At 45.0% G+C, this 12,180-nt stretch overlaps 1 protein-coding gene across 4 annotated transcripts in view; it reads right to left on the reverse strand.

Annotated features, from left to right (window-relative positions):
• Positions 1-11,962, reverse strand: part of SERPINB12 (serpin family B member 12) — a 45,037-nt gene extending 33,075 nt beyond the window's left edge. For 3 of the 4 annotated variants that reach the window (XM_044383205.3, XM_057313276.1, XM_057313275.1), the window contains exons 1-2: positions 11,675-11,962; positions 2,146-2,462 (exon numbers count right to left, since the gene is read on the reverse strand). The gene's annotated coding sequence lies outside the window, so the exon portion shown is untranslated. The remainder of the gene's footprint in view (positions 1-2,145; positions 2,463-11,674) is intronic. The other variant, XM_057313277.1, reaches the window with a different exon arrangement.
• Between the last annotated feature and the right edge of the window lie 218 nt (positions 11,963-12,180).

A 12,180-nucleotide genomic window follows, 5' to 3' on the forward strand; every position in this document is an offset into this window, starting at 1 on the left:
ATGATCTCTTTGATCTCAAACAAGCCTAATCTTGAGGATGAGTGCAGGGAGAGGTGAGGACAGGTTTGCAAAGCAAGCCAACACCCATATCACATGAAACAATACCATTCCTAAAATCACACAGTTGGAGATTCTCAAGCTGAGCTCCCACAGTGCCCTGGGTGCCACGGCTGGAACCAAAATGTTTCTCAACTACAATTAAATAACACTGCTCCGTTCATAGAAATAAAATAAAATACAATAAAATAAGATAAGATAAAATTAAATTAAATTAAATTAAATAATTTCTTCAACCTTTGGCATTTATTGAAAGTTACTTATATCAGAAATAGGTATCAGATGGTGTTGAATTTCGGAGAATGAAAGAAGAAGTAACATATTTGTTGAACGTGTTTCATTGCCAGGCACTAAATGAGGCGCTTCATTAGTTTATCTCCTGTAACCCTCAATATGTGACGGAATATTCTCTGTGCGTCACAGGCTGGAAATGGAAGGTCAGAGAGGTTAGGTGAACTGCTGAAGGTCTCTAAGCAGTAAATTCAAAATAGTGTGACTCAAACCCAGGTCTTTCTTACTCTGAAATCGAGTCTGCCTCAAAAACTATACACCTGTATTTTGCATCCAAAGCACAGTAGTGCAAATTGTAGGAGGGTTCACTCCTAACCAAGTTTGAACACCATAGACTCAGCTCGCATCTCTGGGGGTTTTTCCTTCCTCCTTGCAAAGTCGGCACGAATTATTGACCCAGACATTGACCAGAATTTAAGAAAGTCTCTGGGTGTTCAAGCTTAAAGATCTGCATGGCAAGAGAAAATTAAAGGACTCCCAAGGAAACACTCAATCCATTTATGTGTATGGGCTATTATCGACAAATGCTGAACTCTCCCAAGTATTTGGGGTTTGGCAAATCCCAGCTGCCCCCCCCCCCCCCGAGACCATCGCACATTTGGGTAAGCACGCTATGCCCTTCAGGCTACGATTCTGTGATGAAAGCCTTAGGTCTATAGTGCTTTAGGGAACCCTAATGATTCTAAAGAATTCTTGGTTCTTCCTGCCAATGGGAAGAATACAACTTCATAAGCATGAATTCTATTCATAAGTACATAAGTATGAATTTCTATTTCTTATAAAAAAAGCAATGTAAATGGAAGTGCCTGGTACTTACTCACTTACTCGCTAACCAGTAAATGCTTATTAAATATAACCTGAGTCTCTGAACTGTTTGGAGTCTACCATCTCCCCAAGGCTTTACCAACTCATTCTCCCCCTCCCATTGAAAAATACTGTTCTAATTATTGCTCTTCTGTGAACACACTTCATTTAATTACACACTTGTCTCTTGAGGGAAGGCCTGAGTCTGTGAGCGCGATGTGTTACATAATCTTGGCAGCCTGATAAGAACTTGCTGACTGATTACATTGACTGAGATAACTTGACACCAGCATGGAGCTGAGGGGGAAGATTTGGTCTGGACGACAGAAGGTTCCCAGGGTTAGAAGACAGCCTCCTGATGGTCCTCCTGGTGTGGAATACCACTCAGAGGGACTGGCAGGGAGTGGGGAAGCAAGGCGTCTGTGAGGAAGCACCAGCCCCATGGGGCTCACTCAGCTGCTCCACTCGGGATCCTTGAGACTTGCCTCAGAATCACTTCCGGTGCCTTGTTCCAAAATACTTATTCTTGAACCTCAGCCTAGATAATAAATCAGAACTCATAGGGATGCGGCCTCCGAATCTGCATTTTAACAAGGCTCTGGGGAGATTCTGACACACACAAAGCTTCTAGTATTCCTAGAGCGAGCGACAAGGCATCTCATGAGAGCAAGTGAAATGAGACGCCCACCAACAGCCAGCCTTCTGCGCTGGATTCCACCCAGCAAACCCAGCTCCCTGACATGAAAGAGATTCCTTATATTGCACTAAATTGCAAAAATGCGCCACATGGTACTGGAATGTAGGGAACAAAGCAGCCAGGCAATCCACTGGCATGTCAAGCCGACAGAGAGCAGGGGTGGGGTGGAGGAGGAGGCAAAAGGCAATTAGCAAAGGTTCGAGAGGCTAAGTGAGGCTGCGGATATCAGTCCCTCCCCCATAAGGCTTTTGTGCTGCAAATAAACGCAGTAGTGTCTAGAAGCATCTGGTACATACCTGGTACAGAGGAGAGTCTCCACAGATGTCAATCGTCCCAGGATTGTTTCCACCGAGTTTTCTTTTCATGTGCGTTCTGCCGAGGCTGGAGAAGGTTCTAAGGAATTCAACCAGGGTGGGCACCATCCCCAACCCACAACATCTGGTGCCCACAAGCGACAGTCAGGTAAGAGGCGCTGAGTTGGCGGTCTCACCTGTAGAGGGAGGCTCTCGCAGGTGGCGCGCTGTTGGGAGAGCGTCACTCCTACTCATTAAGGCCCAGCGGCGCCAGCCTCTGCCAGTCGCTCTACCCAGTATTCTGGTCTCCTCGCTGTGAGCTGTGCGGGTAAATCAGAGGAAAACAGGAGGCAGCGTGAGATCCAGAAGGCCTGAAAGGGGTGAAACTCTGAAATTTAAGATGAATGTGCACAGAAGGCTGAAGATGATGGCGTTTATCACTGAACGGGCCCGGGAGCTGGCCCCCGCTCTCCTCCGGGCCAAGTGGCTCAGATATCACCCGACGGGCATCAGAGTAAGTTTCTTGTTCGCACCTGGTGTGCGGTGCGTACTGGCTGGGGCTCCCTTTGACCCCCACCAGGCGACCTGTAGGTCTTTCTAAGTGGTGCAGATGTCCTTGCAAACACCTCTGTGCTAGGCTGAGCACCTCCAACACAACACAGTCCAAAGTGAACTCATCCTCTCCCCTAAACTGTCCCTCCTCTGCTATTGCCGATTCTGATCAACGGCATCGCCATCCAAAAACCTGAATCCTATTCCGCTCTCCTCCTCTTTTCTCTTGTATCCAAAACCTCCTGTAGTGTAACTCTCACTTAAATGTTACGGCTCTTTCCCGCTCCCCACCTGCTCTGTTGCCGAGTAGTCAGCGGAGGCCTTGGCATTTCTCACCAGCAATACTCCAAGAGCCTCCAGGCTGCACTTCTGCTGCTGATCCTTCTAGCCTCCGATGCACTTGCCACAGGGCTGTCCTAGTGATTCTTCTTCACAAACGAGATCATCACACCTGACCTCCTATTCAAAACCTCTACTATTGTCTGCATAGTTAATTGCATTGTTCTCCCGAGGAAGATGCGTAAGATGATCTTTGTATTATGCCTTGGGCAGTATGGAACACTGGGTCCTCTGAAAATACTGGCTACTCTGAAGGTTCCTTCCTCTACAAAACCGCCTACTCTCATAAGGCATACTCTTTCATGCATCGTGGGACTCCCAGGATGTTCGAAAAGAGCGCTGTCCGATAGACATGTCGGCAGTGAGGATAATGTTCCGTATCTCAGCTGTCCAATGTCGTTGCCACTGGCAACATGCAGCTATTGATTTCTGGCAATGTGGCTAGTGTGACGGAGAAACTGTGCGCTGAATTTTACTTTACTAACCACAGACAGCGAGTGCCTATCATAGTGGACAGCGCAGTTCCAGAATCTAAAACAGCAACAACAAAAACTTGTGAGCTGAAATCTAAGCTTCAAAGGGTGAGCAAACTCAAAAAGTGGGAAATCTGGTTCCTAGACTATCACGTGAGGCGCTGGATGCTAGCTCAAATACGGATCCGTAGCGCCCCCTGGCGCTCAGAAAAGAAAGACGCAAATCATTGGAGGATAAATGCCCCGGTATTCCCGCGGCTGAGTATCAACCAACTATGATTTTACAAGAAAATATCTCCAAACATACAATGAAACAAGCCACCATGAAATAAGGTCAGCAGAAACAAACAAACAAAAACAGATTTAGAGCCCAAGATTTTCAGCTACTGACATTATCATATACAGAATGTAAAATCACCATGTATGAAATGTTAAAAAAAAAAAGTTAGAATACCCAAAATGAACAAGTGGTAAGACCATCATATATGACCAGGCATATCTTAAAAGGAACCCAACAGAAATTTTGGAAAGGAAATACATAAGTATTGAAATTAAAAATTGAATAGAGGGCTAAACATATTAGACACCACTAAAGAAAGAATTAATGAGATAAAAGATAGATATAAAGAAGTAACTGAGCATGGAGTGTTCAGAAATAAGGAGATGGAAAACATAAAAGGAAGATTAATAGATACATAACACAGAATAAGAAATAATGCATCTATTTTAAGTCTCAGAAGCAGAAAATACAGAAGATGGAGGGGCACATTTGAAGAGACGTGGCTGAGAAATTCCCAGAACTGATGAAATATGAAATATACGAATCCACAGATTTTGAAAGCAGTCTTACGAGCAGAACCAGACCCAAGCAAAATTACAAAGTGGAAGGTTTCCTTCTCTGCCCCTCCTATTCTTGGGAATGTCTTTCTCGTTTTCAAGGATCCTCTGCCGAGCTTCCAAATGCCCAGCTTCCCCACACTGCCCCCAGCCCATTCGAGTTTATTATACACACACCCTCAACCAAACCAGCACTTTTCAAGATAGCAGGGGATGATAATGAAATAATCACATAAACCAGCCCGTGCTTATATATGTTCTAGCTAATGAGTTGCCCCTCCCACTAGATAATGCTTTAAAATGACTTTAAGTTACAGATGTCCCTTGAGGAGTGACACACAATTATTGGAATTCGAGGCACGTTGCCAGAAAAAGATCTGAAAGAGAAAAAGACTCCGAGTGTCCTCAGTTCACCTCAGTTTGAGGGCCCTGCCCAGCTGGATCATTCCTAAGATGGAGGAGTGTCTAACTGACCCACACATGAAATTGGCCTACCAATGCAGTGGGTCCTTCGTCATCAAAGAGAATTTATTTCATATTTATTATCAAAATTAGGAGGATGGAAACCAATATGTCATGTCTCTCTGAGAACCCCCAGCCCTGTGGAGGGTTGTGGGGCTTGAACTCAAGACCCTGAGATCAAGACCTGAGCTGAGATCAAGAGTTGAACTCACAAGCGACTGAGCCACCCGGGTGCCCTGATATACATTTCTTTATAAATATCTTTTTATGCAAGCATATACATATGTATACATACATGCATATGTATATACATATACTTACATATGTGCATATATATGTACACAGATGGGCGTGTGGCTGCACTATGGAGAATGGACGGAGGAAAAGAAAGGGCACCTTAGATAGAGTTATGTTTCTATTATCCAGAGGAGGGGCCACGCAGTTTGGATCAGGACGGTGGGTGAATTTGAAAGATATCAGGATGTAGTGATTGGTTGGTGGGGAACGGAGGAAAATAGTTGTGGAAAATGATATGAATCCAGTACAATGAAAGAGAATAGGGAAAGAGGGGCAGGTGAATTCAGCTTGGGGTGTCTGTGTCACACGTAGGCGGCCACAGGGCAGTTGGATATGAAGCTGGAATTCAGTGAGGAAACCCGGGACAGAAAGATTGGAGAGTGGTCAACAGAGAACTAATAACCGAAGCCAAGTAATTGTTATCGATAACAAATAGCACCCTGGAATAAAACATTAAGGAATGTTAACACTTCAGAGGCAGGCAGAGGGAGAGTTGAAGAGTGTTGCAGCAAAGAGAGCCGGGGCAGCAAAGAGAAGAAAGCTCTTCAAGAACGTCCCCAGAGAAGCAGGGGTAGGGCCTGGAGTTTAAGTCTTCAAAGCGGTTACAACTGCTGGTTTGAGACCTGGAGCAGCAGCTATAGTGTGACGGACAGCGCCATCTGGTGGAAGGTAAGGTGAACAGCCGGGAGAAGACCGATATTCTTCCTTGATGATCACATTGAGTTGGAGTTGGAATGAACCTTAGATACGTATTTTACAGAGGAAGCATGGGCCACAAGAACTGAGTCTGACTTCCCCACAAGTCATAGAAGTTCTCCAGTGAGAGCTAGAACCACTACCTGGATTGTGGGCTCCCAAGCCAGTAGCCTCATTAACTCTGTACTGCCTCCAAGAGGACTGTGGCTCATAGAACACTGTCAGACCCAGACTAACTGTGACCGAGATGTCCCTGGGGTCCCCCTGCTCCTTAGGACCCGCACAAGGTTTGGACCAAATCCCCGTTCCTTGCCCTACAGAACGTCCACTGCTTTTTCAAGGCCTGTGTAAATGCCCAGACACCTCAGGGTCCAGAATCTTCCTCTCCTGAGTTCCTATCCTCAACTTTAACTCAGCTTTTGCATCAACCCCAGCGTGGAAACAAACCCCATCTATGATACCAGGGTTGAGGTAACAACCAAAAGTAGCCTCGCACTACCACAAACGAAACAGCCCACCCAAGGCCAACATGGAGACCGGAGCCGGGAGAAGAACAAGAAGCCCTTGTCTTGACAGTATTTTGACGATTCCACCACACATCATGAGTTTCCTTCTCTTTCCTTTCTTCCCTGACACTCTCAGGAGAAAACAATTATTTTCATAGTGTCTCTCTCTTTTTTTTTTAAGATTTGATTTATTTATTTGAGAGAGAGAGGGAGAGCACAGAGGGAGAAGCAGACTCCCTGCTGAGTAGGCAGCCCAGTGTGGGGCTCGATCCCAGGACCTGGGATCATGACCTGAGCTGAAGGCAGACTCACAACCCACTGAGCCACCCAGGCACCCCTCACGTGGTCTTTTATACAGAGTGTGATCACACAATTAATCTGAAAGTAAAAAGGGCACCAAAAATGATTAAAGATGGATAGACAGACATGGTCAGGCATGGATGTAGATATGTGAGGTGTTGACTTGACTGCCAGACTGGTTTTATTTTATTGACGGACCTGGAAAATAGTTCTGTACAAAAACTATTTTCAAAAATAAAATTATCTTTTAAAATAGCATGTCTGTGCACACTAAGCAAAATGTGAAAAAGGAAAAAAACCTCCTTAAAATGATTATCTGAGCATTAAAAAAAAATAACATAAACACAGGCAGAATAATTATTGTGTAACTGAAAAGATGTTTGAGATGTATTGCTCCCCAAACCTGTGTCACTAGTATTTTTCTGAAGAATGTGTTTCTCAGTATGACTTATTTTTAATTCTTTCATAAAATTGGCAGAAATCTTCTTCAAAGTTGCATTTTATGATTAATAAAATGGAAATTATTGAGAAGATAGTCCTCTAAAGGTGCCAACAAACCAGGTGAGCCCAGAGCTAATTCTGCTGCAGGAGGGATATTTTTGATTCGAACTTTCTGCCGTTCAGTACTTAAAAAATCCACTTCAATAGTGCCATGGATACAGGGTCTCCGCCTTTACTCAGAGAACATCTATCCTACAACCCAAAACTCATCAAATAAGTTCCCTCTATGATCCTTTTGAACATATCACTCAATTTAGACTGTGCAAAATTGAGGGCCTCCCTTGCATTCTATTCTGGTAAGAAAATACAAATGTATATAGAATTTAAAATCCAAGTTCCATCAAAAGATTCCACGAGCTGAGATAGTCTCAAGTGCAGTTACAGAATTTCTAAATTTTATACACATTTGAGCAACTCTTGTTCTTAAATGTATTCAGTTCCCCCTTTCTTCTTCCGTAATTAATTTAAATGTCTTCCTGTCTGCAGGTTTTGTTCTAAATACTTGCAATTAGCTAAAAGCATCAAAAGTCGAGGTTTGGGGGATGCTTTGATTAGAGACTTTCAGCCAAAAGGTAAGGAATCCATTGGTGTAAAAACAAGAACACACACACACACACACACACACACACGAACAAAACCTTAAGACATGGCCATGAGGAGAACATGACTCGCTTTGTAACACAGCTCTTCACAGACTCGGTGAAAGAGGGCCTCAACCCTCTTTTTGACCTCAGTCTGTACTTTCTAGTTGATGAAGTTCTTCTTTCCAGCGTATCTCTTCACTCAGGCAGAAGAGCCTGCAGGCAAAGTGTCCCCAGCAGGGAACTGAAACCATCCCCCTCAAGCCATAAGGACTGCCCTGAGCCCGCAAGACCTCCCCGCTCCGTGTGATTGACCCCAAGACAATGATTGACCTGACCTTCACTGCCCACCTGCCTGTACCCACCGACCTTTGTCCTACATTTTCTGCATAGAAACTTGGAAGAATTTTTAGCAGTTTAGAGACCGTCTTTGAGATGCTAGTCTGCTGTCTTCCCACTGTGGGCATCACTGAAATAAATTTCTTTCTTGTTTCCCCACCCCTCGTCTCTCTGCCCTTAGATTTTGTCCGCGGCAAAACCCGAATCTGGTCTGCACCCCTGCGCCCCAATTACATCGAGCCTTTCCAAATTCCAACTGATGATGGTGTCACAAAAATTCTGTAGCGACTCTATGGGTACATCTACAAATTTATGAATTTTTACAACTGAAACTTCTATGTTGGTAGAATAGCCCAGCATATTTGGACACCATTATGAATTTTAGGAACACCGCACACAATTCCAAGTCTATTGCTGTTTCATGAGGGCTTTTTCATGAGGGAAGAAAACTGTTTCCATGATAACGTGGAGGTCCACCAAAGTTTCTATTTGTGTAAGTGCTATAAAAATAATTTTCTTTAATGTTGACTCTTTTAACCTTTCAAATTTACAATTGAGTTCATGTCAGATGTTTTTCGTTTGATAAATGGTAATTCTAAAAGTATGAAAGAAAAAGAGAACCACTGTTGAAATTAACATAAATGATTTCCTATCTGAAACAGCTCGTGACACGGATATAAAGCTGTAACCAGGGGCGTTCTTCTGCTAATGGAACTAACATATCTATAGCTGTTGCTTCACTTGGCCTCTGCACACAAAAAACTTGGAACTGAAAACGAGTTCGTTAATTTAGAAAAATAGTCACATGAATATGCATGAAAAACGACACTTCCCAAAGTGCTACATAAAAGTCCCCTCTCAACGTGGTATATGTATATACAATGGAATATTATTCTGCCATTAGAAGAAGGAAATCCTACCTTTTACAATGTGGATGGCCCTTGAGGGCATTTTGCTAAGTGAGATAAGCAGCTAACATTCTCAGGAGTTTCTCATACCCCTTCCACCCAACAACTAGGCGTAATCCCCTGCCTCCGTGCCTTGCATATACTGTTCCCTCCCTTGTTTCCCTCACTGTAAGTAGTGCCTCCTGGTCCTTTAAAACTCAGTTCAGATGCTGAGGGATCCCTCAGGTTGGGCTGGGAGCCCTCCCTCTGTGCTCAGAAGCTCTAAATACCCTATCCTAATCCTAGCCAGTCACTCGTTTCCTATGTGACTATGGCCCCTATGTCTTATTCATGCCTTTCACTCCCCACGTTTTGACCAGTGTCTACCACAATCAATGTTTATCAAAAGAGTAAATGAAGAATTGAGCTGAAGAAAATTTTCTTGATAACTTTGTGGACAAGATGGAGGCCAGAAGTGATAGCCCACTTCCGTGGTTTCATAGGTGAGCCAGCAGCCCTGCCTACTGGATACTCTACAGTTTTATCTAAAAAAGAAATAAATTCATTATTGAGACCGATGCACTTAAAATTATTGAAAACGGAGGTGTCAAGCTTACTCACCACCTACTGTAACTCCATCATCAGTGCGTGGGTTCCCACTGGGATTAATTTTATGGCAAAGAGAACGACGCTCAGGATGGCCTCACATTCGCCAGCTGACTCTTCAGCCGGCAACTTGGCAATGATGTTTTGCCAAGAATGGGAAAACCTGTTCTCTCCCTGGAAAGCCATTGACCTAATTACCCTGCCCATTTAGTTTCTGCTTTTCCCTCAGTCAGCAAAGAACAAGAATTAAAGACCAGGGAATGCAGCTCATCTCAGCTCCCCATGACCTGCCTTCCATGTTTGGTCAAACTTAGTCATCAACACCAGGCTCTAGAAAAAAGGAAAGAAGACCTGTTTGTTTGGGTGCAGGCAAAGTGCTCAGCCCCTACAGTGCCCAGGCTTCGTCCTTCGGCATTAAACTCCCTTTATCCATGCCTCTTCCCTAAAAAGTGATGGAACTGAAGATGGTGATGGTAAGGATCCCTTTTGGACACAGGATGACCAAGGAAGAGGCAAGGGAGAAACCAAGGAGTTGAGTCAGGGCTCAGCTTGTGGGCGTGGCAAGCGGGATGCTCATTGCTCGTTCAGGTGGACCCCGTCTCCTGGCTATTTTGAATAGTGCCCCAGAGAACCTGGAGCACAAATATCTCTTCGAGGTCCTGATTTCAATTCTTGTGGCTAAATCCCCAGAACTGGGATGGCTGCATCATAGGGTAGTTCTATGTTTAATGCTTTGAGGAGTCTCCATACCACTTTCCATAGCGGCTGCACCATTTTACATTCCCGCCAACGGCGTACACGGGAAAATCCATCTACTTCTAACTGGCCTAATTTTACATAAGGGTCATTCTCTTAACAAAGTAGGATATTGACTTGATGATGATGCTATCAGCAATGGTGATGATAATGGAAACAATGATGATGAAATGATGCTCTTATTTCTTTCGCACATCTCAGAGTACTGAACAGGGCCACTGTCAGCCTGGACAGCACCTTTGTGCAAATTCAGAAGCGGTGATCCTTCCTCAACCTGACACAGCCCCACACCCCGGTGCGCTGCTATATGGACCGAATGCCAGCCTGATGTCAGCCCGCTTACCCTCTCACCTCATGCCCCCTTACCACCACATGCAGTGGCACTCATGTAGGGGGACCCCCAAATAAAGGGGAAAAGACTGGGTAGCCTATAGGAAAAGAACGAGCTCTGTGTTATAAGTAGACGGAAAAGAAAAAAAATTAAACTATATGATCTCAGGGAGAAGAAGCTGGTTTCTTTGCCTTAACACTTTCCACCTGCCTCAGTAACCTTCTCTCTGGGACTGTTGGAGGAAGAGTCATCTGACCACTAATGCGAGGTCCGAGAATTGGCATGGAAGTCTCCGCCTCCAGTGTTTCTGTCCTCTCCCTAAGTGGGGGGCCATAGCAATCATGCCTCTTCACCTTGGAAAGGCCAACCTTGGTTCCCAATGTCAAAGAGGAGAGTCAGCTTAGTCAGACCCTTGACCACACTCTTGAGGATGGAGGTGGTGGTTGGCTCTGCTTAGATGGAGGAGTGAGGACTGGCTCAGATAGAGATTTGTCTTGGCCCCGGGAGACTTACTGCCATTAGTGGGAATCTCAGAGATTATTGCGATAAAAGCGCTCCCTCATATTCAAGTAGCACCTGAGCCCTTGAAAGGGTGGATGGCTTGGATGCTGGAATCCAGCCTTCCTGTTCCCCTTGCCAATGCTCTTTTCACAGCACCCACTTGGCAACCTGACACATCTGGACTTTTCTCCTCAACTTGATGTCCCAGGTAAGTTTACTTTCCCCAAAACTTGCTCCATGAAACAAGAGTCCTCCAAGTTAGAGTGTAACTAGCAGGTTTAGAGGTCATATAAATGTAAGAAACAAGGTCCCACATGCTCCCCCAGAGAGTTACAAAGCTGTTTCTCCAAAGCCTAGACAGTACTGCATCACCTGTTTACCTTTGCTCAACACGGCCTGCGCGTGACTCTTCAAGCATGGATTCCTATCTTCACAGCAGCTTCTCATCCCCACAGAACTAGTGATCCTCCAGACTCATTTGAGAAATACTGAATGATTTTTTTTAAGTCAGCCAAGAAGGCTCTGTTAGTTCTAAGAGACAGCAAAACAACCCAAACACATAGATTACCTGCCCAATTGGATGCTCTTTTCCCATCAGCCAAAAGTATGTATTAATATTTACTATTTCCGCGGAAGCACGAAGGAGCTTATGGTAGAGACAGGCAGGGCTCAATCCGGGCTCTGCGGGCCTGAGGCTCCTCTAAGGCGGTGAGAAGTTCGAGTGACACGTCCGTACCTATCTTCTCTCTAATGGAGCACCATCTGCTTATTCCGTTCCAGAACTTGGGTCAGGAATAGGAATACACTTTGATCCCCTCACTTGAAAGCCCTCACGCACTGGAGGCGCCATTGTTGTTGGGCCAGAGGACGGGAGCCGGGAGAGACGCCTTCGAACGGGGATCCGCCCATCTAGGAAACGCTCCTTGGCCGCGGGGTGCGGCTGACGGCAAGAATGCTGTAGAGGCAGTTTCTGGTCTACGAGCTAAAACGACAGCGGGCAAGCCCTTCAGATCGGTGTGAAGAGCAAGCAAAGGGCCCACAGGTGACCGAGTGTCACCCCTGCGGGAAAAGCTC

Source organism: Ursus arctos, unplaced genomic scaffold (genome assembly GCF_023065955.2).
Source record: "Ursus arctos isolate Adak ecotype North America unplaced genomic scaffold, UrsArc2.0 scaffold_17, whole genome shotgun sequence".
Classification (NCBI taxonomy): Eukaryota; Metazoa; Chordata; class Mammalia; order Carnivora; family Ursidae; genus Ursus; species Ursus arctos.